The sequence below is a fragment of the Echinops telfairi genome, unplaced genomic scaffold (genome assembly GCF_000313985.2).
Source record: "Echinops telfairi isolate 266 unplaced genomic scaffold, ASM31398v2 ScPeMD7_7458;HRSCAF=8496, whole genome shotgun sequence".
NCBI classification, from domain to species: domain Eukaryota; kingdom Metazoa; phylum Chordata; class Mammalia; order Afrosoricida; family Tenrecidae; genus Echinops; species Echinops telfairi.
Genome location: NW_022111358.1, coordinates 25,036,283 through 25,055,701, shown reverse-complemented (window position 1 = coordinate 25,055,701; position 19,419 = coordinate 25,036,283). Strand labels below are relative to the sequence as shown.

Here is a 19,419-nt window from a genome sequence, read left to right as displayed (position 1 = left end):
CTCGCTCTCTGGTCTGCGGGACCTCCGAGGCCTCCGCTGCAGCGACGGGGACGTGGAGGGAGCGCTTCCACCAGGATCCACCCCCACCCCCTTACCCCTTGGGATCTGCGGCTCCTTCTGGGGCACAGAGCGGCCGCCTTCTCGGCTGGGTCCCCGGACGCAGACAGCAAAGCAAAGGAAAAGCGGACGAATTGGGGAATTGGGTCAGAGGCGGCAGTCGCGGGACTTCCCTCTTTCCTTCCCCTGTCTTTCTGTCCTCTCAAACGGGCCATTTGGGTCAGTCCTTTCAAAGGGTCAGGAAATCGACGGAGGCCTGAGCACCCAGAAGGGAAAGGCTGATCCAGTGGCGGCCGAAGTTTGTTTCCTCCCTCCAAGCCCAGTCCGGCCACCAGTGGCACTCAAACAACACGCGAGTCAATTGTGGTCTGCAAAACCATGTGCTCCCGGGGCTGTCACCCCAAAGACGATGGTGAATAAAGAAAAACCCCAGCCTCCCACCAGCTATGAACAGAGCCCCTGTGCCTCTCTTCATGGGATAGCATAGTGGCCTGGTTGGGGGGCAACAGGGTGTGCGTTTTCCTGGGTACATTGGGCCCCAGGGACGCTTAAGGGGCTTTATTCAGGCTACATCCAAACAGACCAAGTGTTGATCTGAAAACTGGAGGTCTAGATTTAGATCTTTTGGATTTTAAAAAAAGGAAAGGGAGTGGGGGAGAAAATAACCAACGAACTGAGGAATATTGTACACATACTCATCTCACCATGTCTCTGGTTGGAGCGTGTGTGGTGGGCAGCCGCAAGGCCACCAAGTAGTTTCCTCATTCAAAAATAAACCCCCCTCCTTGGAGCCTCTGCTTCTGAGCAGGGAGTGGAGGGACAACTCATGCAAAGCCCACCCTGTTGAGACTGTGAGTCCTGACCGCTGAAGACTTGATATGGGAATGTGGGGCCCAAGGGGGGAGGGGTGCAGGGGTAGACAAGTGGAGGAGTGAAGGCTTGGAGGGGATCAGGGGGGAGGGGTTGGGATGTGGAAACACTGAGTCAGCCAGCAGCTCCAAGACCAAATCTCTGGGTCCCTGATGTCCCTGAGCCTCCATTTCTTCATCTCTGAGGTGGGAAGGCTACTGACCTCACAGGCCTGCAGTGAGGGAGAGAAAAAACCAGACACGTGGAAATCCTACTTTGCATCTGCTTTATCATGATCAGTTTTCCTTTGGAATGATCAAATTCAAAAGCCCTTGTCTGGAGACCCAGCAGGGAGTGCAAGGATCCCGTCCAGGGATGGGGATGAAGGTCTTCTAGATTTCTGATGCCCTGACCCTGGGCTCAGCTAGTTCAAGCAAGGGGCTGGCCTCAGCCTGTTTGTTTTGGCTGAGTGGTGAGGGCCTCGCAGGCTCTGCCAACAGGATTTCGGTGTTTGCTTTCCTGCCTGGCAATGGCTACTGAGGCAGTTGGCATGCTGCTCCCCATGATGGATCTTCCCCCTGGTGCTCCCAGCCAGAAGGATCTGTCTCATGCTGCTTGCTCTAGCCAGTAAGGTCCCTGCTGCTTCGGCCCCTTGCTCAGATGAATGGGGTCTCTTTGTAAGATCATTATTATCCTAAGACTCTTAGGTTTGGGGAAGCAGGCTAGTGGAGGGAAGTCAGTTTTTCTCTTGAAAATGGCTGCATACCCAGAGACGCCAAGGAACCAGGAAGTAAGGCAGAAAAAGAACTCAGAAGGAGGCTCAGAGGAATCAGGAACCAATCCCAAGAGGGTTGGAAGAACTTGCTTTGCTTGCCCACATTTCTTTGCACATGCTGTCTGGGGGTGCTAAATACCGAGGAGTCAAAAGGAAGGACAGCCCAGACCAGTCAAAGGCCATGGTTTGGGCGGGTCCTGGAGTAAGCAGGATGATGGAGGGTCTGTTGGGAAGAAGATATGCTTAGAACAATCACACCTTCTTCCATCCCAGAGCAGCTACTAGAGCTCCAGCACCGTGGGCATCCAAGGGGCACGAAAATCCTGTCACCTGCTTGGCTTTCCCAGGCTGCTAGTTAACTTAGAGTCATGCCTGGAGAATGTAACATGATTGAAAACAATGCTTAGTAAATTGCAGTTTTAAAGTATTCACTGCCTTCCTAACCATTGGCAAAACCCCTTTTATTGCTGTTTTAGATTCCTGGAGTGGAAAGGCTACCAGTGCTGTAATTAAGCTAAGTGACATGGCAGCTGTAAAGACAAGGGTTGTGAATAATGACATTCAGCTCGTGTAATCTTGCAGTAGAGGGAGGGGGAGGATGCTTGGAACAGTGGGTCTGACTTACCCTCCCTGCCAGTGCAGAAGGAAAACTGGAGTCTGAAATGACCTTTAAGGCTAGTAAGCGTTACTGGGCCTTTGAAGTCGGTTAGGAGCCTCCTGAGTGTGGGATGAGCAGATAAATGACTCCCCAACCTGGCTGTGCACTGGAACCCCCGGGGTAGCTCTTTCAATCTCCCCTCCCTAGATGGATCAGTTTGGTCGAAGAGAGACCACATGTGTTCTGGTGGTGCTGAGCCTGAGGAGAGTAAGAACTTGCCTAAGTGGACTATTTTTAACTTGGTCTTTAGGAAAAATTTGTTTTCCATTAGAAAAAATGTCCTTCAATGTGACTCTTTTAAATCCGTCTAGGGACAGGGACATATACAGTTGCTTCATGAAAAAGACATTCTGATCTCACTCCCCAAAAGCTCCTTGTCTAATGTTCCCATTTTCTTCCCCAAAATTCAATTGTGGGGGTGGGGGTGGGGGGCATCTTTGCTGCTTCCTTTCTCTGTCCCCTCCGTGTGTTCAGTCGCTGTCTTAGCGTGGTGGGGTTTTCCTCCCTTGCCTTTCTGTTCATTCCCCCAGCCAGCCTGGGAGAAGCTGCAGGGTCTTGACACTGGGGCTACTGCATGAGCCCCCAAGCTGTTTTTTTAACCACCTTGTGAAGCTATTATAGACTGAATTGTGTCTCCTCCCCAAAAAGATATGCTGACATCCTAGTGCGGGCATCTGTGCATGTAACCTGGTTTGGAAATCGGGGCTTTATAGATGTTAGCAGTTAAGGTGAGCCAAACGTATGAACTTAGGAGTGGTGTCCTTATCTTGACAAGCCACCCAGTTTGTGGTACTTTGTTATGGCCATCCTAGGAAACTTATACAAACACTACAGAACCTCTTTGTTTCGTTCAAAAGCCTTCAATGGATTCCCCCTGCCCACTGTTTTGAGTAAAAAGCTTTCCTATTATTTCATTTAGCAAACATGTATCGAATCCATACTGTGTTCTAAGTATCTACTAAGAGCAGAGAACATACAGCTACAAAGAGGGTGAAGTCTAATGGCAAGACGGTCACTCAAGAAATTTCGCTGTCACGGTCATGGTCAGTGCAGTCAGGGGAATGAAAACAAAGTACATCTGGGTTTCCGGTAGCGTCTCTAAATGACCTGTCATCTTCATCCTGCAAGTTCTTTTTTCCCACCCAAATTGGACTAGATCTTACTCGTTAATCACGTTAGGTTTCCTTCCTTTCCTTGGTGCAGGCCATACCGCCTGTCTACCTGTGAAAGCCTTGGTTTGTCCTTTCCTGCGACCTTAAGTATTAGCTCCTCCAATGAAATCAGTTCGGACTTCTCATTTGAGTGTGGCAGCACTTCCGTCTCATCTGCAGACTTCTTATCTGTCTTACTCCCCTGCACATCCATGGGGGCAAGAGCTGTTACAAGGCTCTTACGGCCCCTTCCAATGGCAGACAGTTGCTCTAGAGAGCTCTGTGGGTGACGAGGCAAGAGGCAGGTGGGGTGAAGAAGGGCCTTTGCCACCTCCTCAGTGCATAATCCAGAACTGTTTAAGTCTAGACAAAACTGGCTTCATAATTTACAAGGTGTGGCGCAAGATGGAGAGGCAGGGTCGCTTGTTCCAAATGGAAAGAACTTCAAGATGGGAACAGCAGAGCATTAGGTTAAGGATGGGACCCTTCTAAGCATGGGACCCTGTGCACCTGCCTGGTTCAAATGACCATGAAGACAATCCTTTCTCTAGGGCCAAAGGATAATTCCAACTTCACAATATTAGTACCAATATCACATTCATAAAAAATGTCCCCCCGGTCAGCTTTGGCTGTTTGGGGCTGGTGGCTGGGAAAAGAAGGGAGGCGATTTAAAGGTTCTAGAAAGGCTGTGAACTCCCAGGGTGCTCCATTTCAACAAGTCTCACACCTGTTGCTTGGGTCAGACTATGCCCTATGGCAATCTGATCATCACCACTGGGAAGCTTGCCTCTGGTCTGTTTATATCTTCTGAGTGGCAGCAAGAAAGACCTGGTCAAGTAAGGTTTGAAGTGAAAAATAAACCTTAACATTTATGTCCACTAATAACCAGTAGCTCCTGTTATCCGGATGTGTCTTGCCTTACTGAAAAGAGCCTTATGCCAGGAGTCCTTGACAGCCAAATCCAGAGGGAGATGAAGATGTTGTGTACATCTGCCCATTTCATAGTTGATTACAAATGCCTTGAGTCTGGCTTCTCCATTCAGCATGTTGGATAATCGAGGTCCTTTGTCTGAGGGATCCTGTTAGCTTCAAAAATCCCCTTTGACATCTTTGGCCCCAGACATCCATTCCATAAGAAATCTATAAGGCAAAACTGGGTCAACATTGTAAAACAGGTGTGACTTCACACCTCACTCTTCCTCTTCCACCCCTGCCCCATATGATTCCAGAGTTTTCACCAAGGATTTGACTCAGAAGGAACAAAGGAGGCAAAACTCTTGACTCATAACCCTGGAGGGCTAGGGGAAAGTGACAGATAAGGGCAGGCGGCGTTGTCGTGCCTAGAGTCTGGTTAGCCCCATGCAGAAAGGGCTCCCTCTCTCCAGACTCCTAGCAATAAGACAGACCATTCATCCAAGGTCATTCTTCAAAGGCTCTTGAGCCAATTTCAATGGGCTTGGAGTCATTTTAATGAAGAGTTTTCAGAAAAGCGATCTTTCCCACCTTCCTTTCCCACTCACTCTGGATCAGGCTCATTAATCTGGCAGTGAGCATGGCACCTTATTTTCTAAATGGACACTGGAGAGGGCAACGCTTCATTTCACAGGCCGATGGAAGGGATATCTGCACGGTAGGCACTCTGCCTCACCTCTGTGTCTGCCAGCCAGGTGGAATTAGGTTGGGAAGGGAGCAAGCAGGAAGATGTGTGAGCATTCAGGTGACAGGGCTTTGGGCTGGCTGGATTGGGAGAAAATCTGGCCTTTACCTGGTGACAATGAACCTGCCCTATTCCCTTACTCAGAGCTTAGTCATTGTGCTCCGCTCTGTCCCCACCTTCTATCTTTAGACTTGAAGACTAATTTAACACAGACTTGTTGGTGGGGTAAAGGCTTTGGGCCCCTAAGAATTCTGAGTCTGTCTCTGAAATCCATCCCCACCCTCAACTCTACCCCACCCATCTAAGGTATTGCGCTATCTGAAAGAATGTTCTGGGTGATGGTGCCATGGGAGGGACCCACTGGCAAGGCACTATGGGGCAAGTGGGTGTGTGTCCTGTGCCAGCAGCACACGCCCCCACAACTCATGGTCCAGCAACTGTGAGGGCACAAAAAGCAAGGCTGATGGTTTCAGTGGTGCCAATCAAAGGAACTGGCAGTACCAGGTTATCTGGGTGTAGAAATACATTTTTCAGTTGATTCTATGGAAGCGGTGTAGACACTATGAGAAGAAACACATCATTTCCCAGACATAAGAGGTAGGAAAGAAAAAAAAAAAAGATGGCAGAGATCCAGTCTGATCCTGAGGGGAAGAAAAGAAAAAGATTTCCTTAGATTTTTTTGAAAAGGCCCCCACAGGGGGAACTGATGGCAACAATAGACACATAGCCCCTCCACCCCCCAGGGGGGTAAACAGCAGAAACGTGGGTGAAGGGAGACAATGGTTGGTGTAAGATATGATGAAAGCAATAATTTCTAACATATCAAGGGGTCATGAGGGTGGGGGCGGGAAGAGGAGCTGCTACCAAGGGCTCAAATAGAAGGTAAATGTTTAGAAAACGATGATGGCAACAAATATACAAATATGCTTGATACAATTGATGTATGGAATGCTATAAGAGCTGTAAGAGCCCCCGATAAAATGAGTTTTTTTTAAAGGTCCCCACAATATTAAAGCCAACTAACTCATCAGCCCTGCTCCTTACCAGTGGCTCAGGAGGCCCTTCAATGAGTCACATCCCTCGTCAGCGGAAACCGATTTTGGCTACATACATTATCCTGCTGCTGTGCTAGAGCCCCAACATTCATATGGACCATTTAGGGGTAGCCCAGGTGACTGGCTCAAAATCACAGAGAGGATGAGAACAGGCTGGGGAGCCTTTATGTGCACCCTGGGGCCAATTAATGTCTTTGGTGTTCTCAGTTGAAAAGAGAGCAGCAATAATATCTATATCTGATAGAGTGATAGAGATCATGAAAGTACAGCTTTTGGTATACAAAAAAACAAAAACAAGCAAAACACCCCCAAAACAAAGGCTCCCTCCTCCAGCCAATGCTGGATTCATCACCGTCAGCAACATCAATACCATCATCATCATCATCAACATCATCATCATCATCATCATCATCATCATCGCATCATCACTGGCATCCAATGGGGTATGGGTCCCACTCTTGGGAGTCACTTAATCATCCTTAAAATGATACAAAATGGGTTTGTCATTCCATAAAACTCAACTGTTGTCACCCTGCGATCAGTAATCTAGAGGAGGCATAATGTGACTCTAGGCATCAGAACATAAAAGGGGGTGATTTTGCTGTTCCCCCTTTTGTTATGTGGGTTTGGAAGGACTCTAGGTTCACAGCCAAGAGGTGAAGAGCACTGCGTGTTGGTTTTCTTCGTGTGCAACTTGGGGGTAAGGTAATCATGACTTCCTTGCCAATATCACACGATCACTGTGAAGAACGCAGGAGTTATAGCCAAACTTGCTATCTGTGAGCTATGATGATCGCAAGGACTAAGAAAATCACTAACTCCGAATTTGAACCTCTGCCCTGCCCCTTCCTCCTTTCATTCCCATACACCTGGTTACGCAGCAGGACTATGCCAAGCACAGGGGACATCTACTCTCCCACCACACCCTGCTCTATTTGCAGGTCCGTGTCTGAATGGAGGGCATTCTGTTGCATATAACTGATCTTCCGCAAGTTTGCCTCACATGCATGAGTCCTTCACAGTCAAAATCTTTGCAGAGAAATGTTAGCCATAATTTGACCCCAAAAAGCAGAGGGCCCACCCTGAAGTCTGGTGACCCTGCCTGATTTTCTAGGTGATCCTGCTTGGTCTTGGCCCTCTCTCTACTACCTGCAGAAATGTCTTCACAGAAGAGTCATTTATTTTATCCCTAGCGCTAACTGAAGCCTAATATTAAAATTGTCGTTTGGAAAAGAAGTGATGTGGCTTCAGTGGGTTGGGAGTTTATGAATCAGAAAGATCTGATTCCGCACTTTTCTCCCATCTGACACTGGTGGATCTCCTGCAGATTGAGCCTTAAGAGCTTTGGACCTTTGGGTTCAAAGTCCTTTTCTTTTCAAGTACATGGTTCTAGTTGGACTTATACATCTATGTGACCAGCAAATAGTAGGCCGCCCCTAAAAAGATAATGCTATAAATGGAATTGCTTCCCCCAGGAAGATTATGTTGCGATCCTAATCCCTGTACCTGTGAATGTGATTTTGTTTGGAAATAGGGTTTTCTTTTGCTAACAGTTAAATTACATGAGGTCAAAACGTGAGGAGGGTGAGGGTCCTAATTGTAATCATTTCTAAGTGCTATTTTATAAAAGAGGACATGAAACAGGGAGGAGAAGGTTACACACTGGGAGACAGATGTCCAGCCTACAGACTTATGAGAAAATGAATTTCTGCTTTTCAAAGTTATCCGTTGTGTGATAGTTTGTCACTGTAGCCCTAAGAAACAAAGACAACTGTTGTCATCATTAATTTTAATAGGAAACATGGGCTCTGTAAACTTTCAAATCACAATAAAAAGTAAAAACAGAACAATGCCAACCTCCCTAAAAAACAAACAAACACAAACGTAGGACAAATAAGTGGAACACAGAGGCTTTTGTCAAAACCCATAGTATGGTGTAAACCATAGCTTAACAATAGGGACGAATATACCAACACCAAGGCAAGCTACTAATAACAGAGATAATGGTGGACAGTACAGGAAAAGAATATATGGGAACTTTCTGTACTTTCTACATACCTTTTCTGTAAGCTTAGACTTCCTCTAAAAAACAAAATCTGTTAATAATAAAAAAAATTCAGTCAGTGCCGTTAGGCATTGTCTACCATGGTAGTAAGAACCTGTAAGACTCCACAAGACAAATAGTTCAAGACAAATACTTCTTAGAAATTACTGACAAAACCAAACCCATCGCCATCGAGTGGACTCCAACTCATAGCAACCCGGCAGGACAGACTGGACCTGCCTCTGTGGGCTCCCAGGACCTACATCTCTGGGAGGGGCGGGTCCTCGAACACCTATGCTTAATGAACAGCCATGGCTTTCTATGAACAGTCAAGCTTACTTGCCGGCCTTCTGCAGGGTGAGACACCCGTCACCAGGCAGCCTGGTCAGCGCCTGACTGAGGCATCATTACCTGGCTCATCAGAGGCATCCAGTGGGGTGCCAGTCCCACTTTAGGGAGTCATTTAGGTTGCAGAAGGGAGAGGGATGATTAAAATGTATGACCTCCTGTAGGCGGCCAAGCCAATGCAATGTGGTCGAGTTATATTAAGTACTTACATATGGACTTCCTTCAGACTTACTCAAGTTCCCACAGAGGGATTCTTGCCACTTTCCTGGTCCTTCCTTCCATACAGTGGAATCAAAGCTTTGCTACCTGTTATTCTGTGTCCTCAGAAGGTTGCCCGGGGAGAGGGGGGGAGCAGGGCAGGGGGGTAGGGGTGGGGGGGAATGGCTTCTGGGGCAAGTGACCTGGGCTGGAAGGAACCTGAGGGGTATGAAAATCATCCCCTTATGACTGACAGTTCCAATTCTGGGACCTGAATTTATGATTGTCTCAATCTGAGTCAAAGGTATCCATAAGTCTATAGTGGGGTAGGTAGACCAATCGTATAGAAATATACATCCCAAGCAGGATACGTTTTTACTAGGCGAATCTTAATAGTGTACTTATCTATACGTCTTTATTAATTCATCTACTTATCTATCGGACACTCTAAAATCTAGAGAGAGCACCTGCCAATGAAGAAGATACATTAAGGAAATAAAGGTGGGCCTACCTAGTGCCCCTTACATTTTGTGGGACCAGAGATCAGGGTAGGATGGCATGCTTTTCGATCCGATGGACATGGTTCCCTCCCTCATGGCACCTGTATGGCTTCTGCCAGGCCTTGAACCCAGTCGGGCTGGAGTGGCAATCACCAGCAGGTCTTTCAGAGAAATGCCCTGGCTGGGCTCTCTCTGCAAGAGGAGGAGGGGGGAAATGTCCAGCTGCCTCCTCTTGCCAAAGCTTCGGCTTCTGAAGAAGGAGTCCGAGGGCTGTGAGGGGTTTTCTGGAAAGGCAATGTCAATGGCATTATCAATTTGTGCTACTGAACACAGCACGAATTTCTGGTACTAGGGCACCAGTGGTTAAAAAAATTAATTAAAAAAAAAGAGCTAAATTGATTCTAAAACCTTCTCAGAATCAGTCATCGCGACTTTCTTTCCCCCCAAAGAGTTTCTCATCCCAGTTTATTCATTTAGGCCAGAAACCCACCTCCAACAGGTACTGACTCAGCTACATGGGCCTCATCTGGAAATGTTGGAGCGGATGCTTAGACATAGCATTCTATTTTTATACGTTCTGTCTTCTCGGTGAGACTAGAGATGGCCTACAGGCATAGACGATGTCTCCACCACCCGTCTGGAGCCACCCTCAGGGCAGGGGCTTTGCCTCCCTCGAAAGCCAGGGGTTCCTCAAGGATTAGGGTTGGTTCTACCAGTCCTCTATCCCCTAAACTCTTGACGCATGCCAGCACAGGCAGACACTCACGTGACTGGTGACTTGGCACCAGCGTTGGGTTAGGATGATCTGAGAACCAGGAGAGCTTCTCCCTCAGGTGGAGCTTGGTGAAGATTTGAGACATCAGCTGCTGCTGCTTCATGTCCTTCCTTACCACCGTCCACTGTGAGTGCCCGTTTCCCCAGGAGGCCTGAGGTTTCGGAGTCAGAGATGGTTTCCATATTTCCCCGTGGGCTAGGTGCCGAGGGCTCTGCTGCTGCTTGCATCCAAAGGAGCTCATCCTGTCCACCTTGGCGCTGTGGCACTTAGGACTGGCATCGAGGGTCAGCTTGGCTGGGGCCTCCGAGGAGGTTGAGGTCTGGGTAGTGGACAATGAAGAGGTTTCTACTGAGGTAACGGGCAGAGGTTGGTACCCACATTAACTCTAAGTAGATTGGTGACAAGCTGAAGGTGCATATGATAACCCCTGGAACAACCACTAACAGGTACACAAGCTATTTTGTCATTGTTAAGTGCCATCAAAGAGTCTCCAACTGATAGCAACTCCGCGTGACAGGGAAGGACGGTCCCCAGGGTCTTCTAGACTGTAATCTTCCTGGGACAGACTGCGCCAGTCTCTCCTCTCACTGAGCCGCTGGGTGGGTTTGAGCCACCGCTGTTCTCATGAACAGCTGAGTGCCCACCCTCGGTGCTATCAGAGCTCTTTATGAGGAAATAGAGGAATTAAAAATTAGGCCAAAAGAAAGGGAAAAAGAGGAAAATGAATAATAATAATAAACAGATGAATAGAAAAAAATCCCAACATTTCAGCCCTAAATACCAGAAATAGAGTAGACATTTCCATGATAAGGCGGAATTTACCATGCTGGGTTAAAAAAAAAAAAAAAAGGGTTCTTATGTGCTGTCTACAAAACGACACTGAAGGGAGTCAATGAGGAGCTAATACTATGACTCAGAAAAGTGCCAGCTATTCAAAAATTCAACAGTTAACACACAGATTACCCACGAGTCAAAAACGGAATCCCAAGGGAAATTCGTATTTCAAGCAGAATGGTAATAAAAATGTAACACATCATTGTTGAGGTATGTAGCTAAGCTAGTGTTCACAGTTTTAAGCAATATGGGAGAAGTTTGAAACATCGGGGAAGAAAAACTTAAATAACACTGTTCTACTCTAAGAAGCTGTGGGGGGAGTAGGCAAATTAAACTTAAAGTGACTAGAAAGAATGGAATGATAAAAGACAAAAGCAAAAATCAATAAACAACAAACCACGAAGAAAATGAACAGAGCATAAAGCTGGTTCTTTAACTAAACTTGCTAACGCTGTAGTAAGACGGAGGGAGATAAAGAGGAGCCACAAATGACTTCTATCAACCTCAGAGAGTTAGGTATAGCAAAAAGATAATAGAAAGAATTAGAGAGGCCAGAGGGTTCTTGTTCTGGGTGAGAAAAATGAAGCAGACTTCATCTTGTTTTTCCTCCTGAATGTACCTGTCACATAGGCACAGAACGCAGGCACCAAACAGTTATTGGAGAACTCGGAAAAGTAAATGGCAGCAGGCAGATTAAGGAAGAAGGTGAAAATTCAAACCTGTCAGCCAGAAGTTCCACGTTTCCTTTGGATTTCCCATGCCTGGATTCATGGCACCCCCAAACATGGAAGTGGGTACCAAGGGGTAGACAGGAAAGAAGTTCTGCCCTCTGCTGTCCCTCTCCTGCTTGCTGGTCCCCTTGAAAGTGTCCAGAGCCCTGCCATGTGTCCACGGACCATGGATCCACCGGACTTTGTCCACACCGGCCTGAGATCTTCCTGCATTCTGCATCATTGTATGTGGCTGCGTGAGTCTGAAGAGGGTCTTGTGAACTAGTACTGGACTGATGGACTTGAGTTGGAGTGGGCTAGGATGTATCCTTGATCTAAAGCTCTTTCACACACACACACACACACACACACACACACACACACACACACACTCCTCCTCTAGTTTGGGCTCAGAGAGGACAAATGGGGATTCCTAATACTCAAGAGATCGTTTCTTCTTTTCTACACTCTCCTGGGCCCCAACTCCAAAACCAAACTCAGTGCTATCAAATGGATGCCAACTCACAGCGACCCTTGTGGGTTTCCAAAACTGTAACTCTTTGCTGGAGTAGAAAGCCCCGTCTTTCTCCTGTGGAGCAGCTGGTGGTTTCAAACTACCGACCCTGAGGATTGCAGCCCAACACACAACCACTATCTCACCAGGGCTCTTCCCCTGAGCCCCAGTGCCTATGAAATCCCGCAAGCGAAGCAGCAGTGGTAGCAACAGAGTCCATAGCAGAGGCCTGGTGGCACTGAAAACTCTGAGGAGGTGAAAGTTTCTCTTCCATTGAAGGAGCTGTGACCCCACCGGTAGAGTGAACCCCCACAGTTATTTTCTCTTTCTGTCCTTTATCCACTTGGCCCTGGAAGTAGGCATGGAAATGTGCAGCAGAGCAGGGCAACGGAAGTTGTACTTTTCCGGTCTGAGACCTGAACTGGGGAGAGCCGTGAGACCAGAAGAGACCCCTGGTAGTGCAAATAACTTCAACATTGGCTGCTAATTGAAAGGTTAGCGGGTTGAATACAACCACCATCTCCAGGGAGAGCCCCGGAGATCTGCTTCTGTAAAGATTGTAGCTCAGAAACCCCTACAGGCCCGTTCTACTCTGCCGGGGGGGTTGCCGTGTGTCACAATGAACTTGATGGCACCTGATCTCAAGGAAGCATCAGAGTGTACCAGGGAAGAGAGGGGAGAGTTTGAGAAAGCGACTCCACAAAGTAGCTCAGACCCCTTGGGCTCACTTCCAAATTGAGCCTGTGTGACTGACCCTCAACTGTGTACTAAATGTTCAGTCTTGGGTTAGAGACTAGCTCACTGATGGAGATGGCCTAGCGTGGGGAGCGTGATTTTAAAAGCTGGATGGAGGAAGACCAGACAAAACAGATTTCAGAACAGAGGCATTACAAGCAACAGAGACATTATATCATGATAAAACGTCAACTCACCGAGACCTAAGAATCTGTGGATACAATTAATGATGAAACTTCAAAAAACATGGAGCAAAAACGGATAGAGCTAAAATAAAAATAGGCAAACTCACAGTGACAGTTGGGGACTTCTACAACCCTCGGTTAGTCACTAACAGGAGTAGCACACAGAAAATTAGCAAAGATAGAGAAGAACTAAACAACATTATCTACCAACTCGATTTAATTGACATTTATAGAACTCATCATCCCAAACCGAAAAATTGTACTCCCCCAGTGCACAATGGAACATTCACCAAAATAGACTATATCCTGGGTCATAAAATGAACCTTAACAAATTTAGAGAACTAAAATTATATAAAGTATGCCTGGTACCCGTAATGGAATAAAACTAGAAATAAACACCAGAACATTAGCAGGAACCTCTCCAAACATATGGAAATTAAACAAGACATTTCTAACTAACCTATGGGTCAAAGACGGCATCTCAAGAGGAATTGGGAAGCATTTTGCACTACACAAAAATGAAAACCCAACATTTAAAAATGTGTGGGCTGGAAGGAAATTGACAATACCAACAGCTTACATTAGAAAAAACTAAAGGTCTAAGCATCTCACTCAAGAAATTGGGGGGGAAAGAGATAAAACTGAGCCTTAAGTAAGCACAAAGAGAGCATTAAGAGAAGAAATGAATGATGTTGAAAGTAGAAAGACGGGAGAAAAGAATGAAGCCAAGGCCTGTTTTTCTAATCAATGAATGTATTAAACCGATATCAACATTTACAGCGAAAACAGAGAGAAGAGAAAACACACTGACATTGGTTAGGAAAGGGCGTGGATCATGACACCTGCTGGCGATTTGAAAAGGGGAATGGAGGGTACTTCAACAACTCCTCCCTGACCGGTCAACAGCGAGCTGAAATGGATGAAGCCCTCGAGAGCCCTAAGTCACCAAAATTCATTCAAGACAAAACCAAACTCATTGTCATCGAGTTGATGCCAACTCACAGCCACCCTCTAGGACAGGGTAGACCTGCCCTTGGGAATTTCTGAGGCTGTATCTCTTTCTGGAAGTAGAAAGCCTGTCTTTCTCCCACAGAACGCCTGCAGGGTTCAATGAGTAACCACGATGTCACTAGGGTTCCTACTTGAGATAAAACACATGATCGAATAGTCCTGAAACTGGTAAAACATCTAAGACCCAGAACAAAACCATACCCAAGGTGGATGGGGGTGAGGCATGGGGTGAAGACCCAGTGCCCATCTATAGACAATTGGACATCCCCTTACAAAGGGGGGTCACAGGAAAGAGATGAGCCAGTCAGGGTGCTGTATAGCAGCGATGAAACACACAACTTTCCTCTAGTTCTTTGGTGCTTCCTTCCCCCCACTATCATGACCTGAATTCTACCTTACAAATCGGATTAGATCGGAGAAGGCACGCTGCTACAGATAAGAGCCCGCAACACAGGGAATCCAGGATAGATAACCCCCTCAGGGTCAACAATGAAAATAGAGATACCAGGAGGATAAGGGGAAGGTGGGAGGAGAAAGGGGGAACTGATCACAAGGATCGACCTATAGCTCCCCCCCTCCCAGGGGGACTAACAACAGAAAAGCAGGTGAGGGGTGACAGAGGATGATGTAAGATATGGAACTAGTAATCTATAACGTATCAAGGGTTTATGAGAGAGGGCAGGAGGGGGAAGAAATGGGGAGCGGATATCAGGGGCTCAAGTGAGAAGAGAATGCTTTGAAAACGATGATGGCGGCAGATGTGCAAATGTGCTTGACACACTGGATGAATGTATGGATTGTGTTAAGAGATGTAAGAGCCCCCAATAAAAGTATTAAAAAAAAAACAAACTAAAAAAAGGAGCTGTTAAAGAACTTGCATTTGTAGGTTAAAACCTGAAACGAAAGCAGTGTTTCCCAAGGCGGTGGTGATACAGTAGGTGATACAGTCCAGGGGAAGCTCTGAAACAAACCCGGGTTGGGGGTGGGGGCGGGGGGAGGCTGCAGAAGCAAATACTTACAATTTTTCCTGGATTAGGAGCTATAGCACAAATGTTTTTAATTTCCAGGGGGTTTCTGAGTAAGTTTTTCCCTCTGAAAATGGGGCAATTGACCAAACAAGCTTGGGGATCTATACAACAGGAAGCAACCTCCAGGCCTGGAGTTTTCCCTGGGAATTTCTATCAGACTTTTAAATAAGAAGCAAGCCCCGTTCTACACAATCTCTGCCAGAAAAATAGAAGAAAAGGGAACACTTCCCAACTCATTGTATGACACCAGCATTATTGTTTTGATTTTAACGACATACTAAAACAGCTCAACAAAACAAACTACAGATCAATATCTCTCATGAACGCAGACTAGAAAATACTCATAAAAACATTAGCAAACTGAATACAACAGTATGAAAAATAATCACATATCATGGATTCAGTGGCTTTATTCCAAGAATGCAAACTGGCCCAGGACGCAATGGAATCTGACATTGAAGCAGTCTAAGGAAGAGAGCCACACGATCATATTAATTCATGCAGAAAAAGCACTGGCACTATAGAGTGAAACTTCTTCAATCTGTTAAAGGACATCCACAATAATTATTTCAGCTATCAATATTAGAAAACTAAATCCATGTAATATTCTATATTACTGACCATGATCATCTCAATTGATGCACAACCCAATACCTTGTCATGATGATCAGACTCCACCAACTAGGAAAGCAATGGACATTCCTTAATCTGATAAAGGGCATTTATGAAAAACTCACAAATCCCCAAATGTACAAATAAACATATTGTTGAGAATGAGGGGGTGGGCAGAGCAGAGACGCCAAACCCATCTGTAGACAATAGGACAACCCCTCACAGAAGGGTCACAAGGAAGGGATGAATCAACCAAGGTGCAGTATAGCACCGATGAAACACACAATATTCCTCTAATTCTTTGAGGCTTCCTCACCCCCCACTATCATGACCCCAGTCCTGCCTTTAATTTCTGGCTAGACCAGAGCATGTGCACTGGGACAGATAAGAGCTCATGACACACGGAATCCAGGTCAGATAAACCTAGAATTAGGAGTAGTGATACCAGGAGGGCCGGGAGAATGTGGGGGGAGGAGGGGAGGACAGGCGATGGCAATGATTGAAGCATAATTCCTCCCCCTGCCCCTGCTCCCTGAGGGATGAACAACAGAATGTGGGTGAAGGAAGATGGCAGTAGGTGTAAGACATGAAAACAGTAATAATTCATAAGTTATCAATGGGTCATGAGGAGGGGTGGGGGGAGAGGAGCTGATACCAAGGGCTCAACTAGAAAGTAAATGTTTAGGAAATGATGAGGGCAACATATGTACAAATATGCTTGAAGCAATTGATGTGTGGAATGTTATAAGAACATTGTTATAAGAATTGTAAGAAGAAAGACAAACTCACAAGCAGCATTATATTCGACGGAGAATGACTGAGTTTTCCCTTAAGATTAGAAGCAAAATTGTACTAGCCAGAGCAATTCGACAAGGGGTGGGGCAGGGGGTGGGGGTTGCCTACAAAGTGGGGAAAAGTAAAACCACCTCTTTCCACAGATGACACGATTCTATACATAGAAGACCTCAATAAATCCATAGGAAGGAGTAAATGCGAGCCGCAAAGTAGCAGGGTAAAAGGGCTTGAATGCACTAACAATGAACAACCTGCAAAGGAAATTAAGGAAACGATGCCATTTACAATAGTATCTAACATACCTAGGAATTAATTTAACCAAGGATGTGAACAGTTTTTTACACAGAAAACTATAAAACACCACTAAAGCCAAGAAGACCTAAATACATGGATGAACAACCTGTGCTCCTGGATCAGAAGATTATATGGTGAAGATGTGAGCACTACCTGAAGCCATCTATACATTTAACACAATTCCCAACAAAACTCAAAACGGCCTTCTTGTTAGAAAGAGAAAAGCCAGCCTTTACATTCACATGGACCACAAGGGGCCATGATGAGCCAAAGCCGTCTTAAGAAAACAAAACAGAAGCACCAGAGTAGGAAGACTCACATGTCCTGATGGTGAAACGTATTCCAAAGCTATCGTAATCAAAAGAGCCTGGTACTAGTCTACGGATAGACGTGTAGACCCTAGACTTCAGAGCCCCGAAGTAAACCTATAGTTCTAGGTCCAGTACTTTTCAACAGTGGTGTCAAGTCCATGCCACTGGAGAAGACTAACTAGTGCTAGGGGAACTGGATTTCCATATGCGAGTGGATGGGCCTGGACGGATGCCTCAAACCATACACAAAACCACTAGTGAACTTTGGTCTCTGCACACTTTGGTAACTGATTTATTTCACTTGAAATAATGTTTTCAGGTTCCTTCACATTACGGCATGTATTAGAACTTCATTTCTCTTTATGACTGAATAATGCTCCACACATACAATTGCCACATTTTGTTTATCCATTCATCTGTAGACGAGCTTTTAGGGTGCTTCCACAAAGACATTTTAATGTCTATAACCCCATGACATTTTCATATAATCTAAATACATGCAGTAAAATTCCTGTTTTGCCAACAAATACGCAAACACAACAATATACACTAAACACACTAGAACAGTTGCCTGTGGTGTTGGGTGGATGGGAAAAAGGGAGCTATAAGACAAATGGTAAAATTAATAAGACAGGCCAAGGTCTTGGGTGAATCAACTATGATATAGTGTGACTGTGTTTGATTAAATCAACCCCTTGCATCTGAAAGTTAAAAAAAATCAAATGTTCCCATCTTATCCTTTTGAAAAAATCTCTCGTGGGTCAAGCAGTATTGGTTTGATTATCTTACATCAAAGAAAAACAAAGGCGCCTTAAGAAGTAGCAATAATGAGAGCATCCTAAGACTTCCTGAGTGTTGGGCTAGATTCCGTCATGCACACGTTCGTGGGTCTGCTCCGTGGAAGAGACAATACACAAAAAGCAAAATGAATAAGCAAAACACCAAACCCTAAAAACAGAAAACTCTTTGCGGCCATGCTGACGCATAGTGACCTTGTAAGACAGCATAGAACTGCCCCCCAGGGTTTCCCAGGCTGTTTATCTCTGCAGAAGCAGACCACTCTCTCTCTCCCACCGAGCAGCTGGGGGCTCCGGAGCTCCCCGTTTATGGTCACAGTGCTGACCCACTGGTGTCACCGGGGTTCCTCTTACTGAAACCTCATTGCTCAGAGAAGGAAAGGAAAGCTTCAGGAGCTTAGCAGATTATAAAATAAAATAAAATATTTTTTCTGACTATGGACTCTAGTTGGTTGTTTGAATACTGCACTGCTCTATGCGGCATCTGGCCCAAGCAAAGGTCCCCCAAAGCCGAAGATTTTCCTGTAGTGACAGGAGGGGGGGGCCTACATGTGTCAAACACAAAAGAACCTGAGCTGTGATGATCAGTACCTCATCCATGTGGGACCCTTGTTTCTGAGAAGAAAGGAAAAGGGAGGGAAGAAAGGAAGGAAGGAAGAGAGCCAACTGTAACATGAAATTCATATTTTTATTTGGGTTTTATTGGTGTCATTTGTTGTAGATTTTTAAGCTTGTTTTGACTTTGTAATTGCATAAAAACTATATGCACAAAGACTGTATGTCTGGTTTTATTTATATACGTAGATAATTTTTAACATACATTTTGAAATATATGCTTATTTTTACATTTTTAAAAGCTGTAACCATTTTTATAACGTATATTACTGATATAAATTTACAAAATGGATATCATTTATATAAAGTATATGTTTATATAGAAAATATATTGTACATATATGAAGGTAGGTCAAAAAGTATTGCTACAAAATCATAGCAACCTTTCTTAAACAAAACATGTCAAAATGTGAAACTCTTGGTTTTTCTCCAAATATCTTCCACCTGGGTCTCTATACACCTGAAGGCGGTGCTTCTAGCTCTCCAACCTCCCCCGACCGAAAGAATTCTGCGCTCCTCCATCCACACCGTGCCAAAAAAAAGCAGTTTTATCATCAAGGGATGCAAATTGTGCTCCTTTTAAGTGTTCTTTGAGTTTGGGGAATGAAAAAATGTCCGAAGGGACAAGATCAAGGCTGTAGGGTGGCTGGGTAAGGTTTCCCTACAAAATTCTTGTAGGGCAGTCGTTGCCATTCCCAAAGAATTACCAAATGCATGGCGATCGGGGGAAAGCTCCTTGGTTTCTTTTGGGGAGAAAGCTGAGGCTATTCGCTCCCAGGAAGATTTATGGTCTTGGCAAACCTAAGAAGGCCTACTTGTCCTATAGGATTGCTATGAGTTGGAATTGAGTTAATGGCAGAGGATAGCGTAGGGTGTGTGTGTGTGTGTGTGTGTGTGTGTGTGTGTGTGT

At 45.5% G+C, this 19,419-nt stretch overlaps 1 protein-coding gene across 1 annotated transcript in view; it reads right to left on the bottom strand.

Annotated features, from left to right (window-relative positions):
• Positions 1 to 19,419, bottom strand: part of TTLL6 (tubulin tyrosine ligase like 6) — a 39,311-nt gene that overhangs the window by 735 nt on the left and 19,157 nt on the right. The gene's annotated exons all lie outside the window — the stretch shown is intronic.